We start from the raw sequence: 1849 nt of genomic DNA, 5'->3' as shown, positions 1-1849 counted from the left end.
ATTGCCTGAAGTGTGCTCTTTAAGATCAACTTTTATACATTTCCTTGTAGTCATATCCATTTTAAAATTTGCAGAATAAAAACATAACAAAGATAGAAATGAAGCACAACATACAGCATGAAACCTTACAGGCAGCTGACAAAGAAATTAAAATGTGGAAACCAGCTCAATCTTGTTTCATTTAATCAAGGTCAAATGTTCTGAGTCAGTCTACTGTCAGTAGAAGCATATTCCCTTGATTTTTGATGTCATAAAACTTTTAAAATTGCTTTTATAGCTTTATCCAAATAATGTACACATCATTGTACATAAACTGATCGAAGGGGGATGTGTTTTATTGATTGTTTTTCCCTCATGTCATTGCCTCACTTTTGAGGTTTGATAGCTTTAGGTGTCATTGTAGAGTGTAAGGCAGAATTTAGGAATGGATATCAACTGGGGTCATAATCTAACTTTGTTCTTAAGGTAAAAGACAAATATATGTCTTAATATATAGATGGCTAAATTTCATTTTGCATTATCTAGAAACCAGTCCAGCATATATTTTGTACTTCATATTTTAAAATATTTTACAATTAGTAATTTTAATAAAAGTTCCCAATAACTATGGCTACAGGAAAGCATGTGCTAACTTCATCAAATGTCCAGTTAATTTAATCTAAATTATTGAATCAGTTAATGAGAGAAGAAATAAAAGGGAGGAAACAGTGAAAAAAAAAAGATACAGGAATAGTGTCAAAATGGGGTAAAACAGGAAAGAATGAAGGGGGAAGAGGCAGGGGGAAATGACTTAAAGGGGGAAAGGAGAGGGAGGAGGAAGAAAATGAGAGAAGGGGAAAGAAAGGAGAGAAAAGGAAGGGAGTTAACTGTCAATTGCAACTCACATTTCAAGACAGGTCATCTTAACTTTAAGAATGCCTATAGTCATAGCTTCTAGTTGGATGATTCTTGTCAAGTGTCCTCTTAAATATAATTGCTGGCCAGGTGCCAGTGACTATACCATTATACAAATCACTGCAGCTCTGGCGCCAAAACACCTCTTTCCAAAGGTACTAACAAGAGTTCCTAGCCCTGGTGTTCTACAAGATGTTGAATTAGTTCTTTCAGTGGTTTAAATAAGATCCAAGAATTTGCCATTGTATTTTGATCATTTTTGGAGGTGAAGCGAAGAAAACGATGATAGGATTCATAATAGTTTAATCAATGACTCCACAAAAAATAATTTAAACCTGCCATCCAAAAGCCAGCCTTTATTTTAAGCTCCTAAAATTATTTGGACCCTTTCCAATTTATTAACTTTAGTACACATCTATATTTTATAAAAACTCTTATTTAATTAAAGAACCAACAGTTTTGTTTCTGATTATTAGATAATGATCCGTATGTAATTTAAAGAATTATTTTTAAAACTTTTACAAGTGAATTAATTGCAAAGGTCATTTAGATATCCTACTGTAAAAGTATAGGGAGCTGAGGATTTAAAAATATCTGTGTAGATGAAAATATTTATATTATGCTTTTTAAAAGTTCCATTATATTAGCATATTATATCTTTAAATGGGGGAATATTTTTGGAACAGTAACATTTCTCCTTGTTTATTGTTAATGATATTTTACTTTTAAATATTAGAAAAGGATATCTGTGCAAGCATATAAACTCAATTCATTGTGAATCAATTTAAACTGATGGAGGAATTTTTGTTTAAAATGAATTATGCACTAGATCATATGCTTAAGTCAAGTTTTATCACCAATCAAATGTTTATAGTCTAGTTATTAATGACAGAGAAAATGGGTCACTATAATGTTGTTTGATAATTTGCTCAGCTGGTTTTTTGAAACCACCAGC

This window comes from Gracilinanus agilis, unplaced genomic scaffold, assembly GCF_016433145.1.
Source record: "Gracilinanus agilis isolate LMUSP501 unplaced genomic scaffold, AgileGrace unplaced_scaffold4481, whole genome shotgun sequence".
Classification (NCBI taxonomy): domain Eukaryota; kingdom Metazoa; phylum Chordata; class Mammalia; order Didelphimorphia; family Didelphidae; genus Gracilinanus; species Gracilinanus agilis.
The sequence above is the reverse complement of the archived record's forward strand: the minus strand, read 5'-3'. Positions refer to the sequence as shown.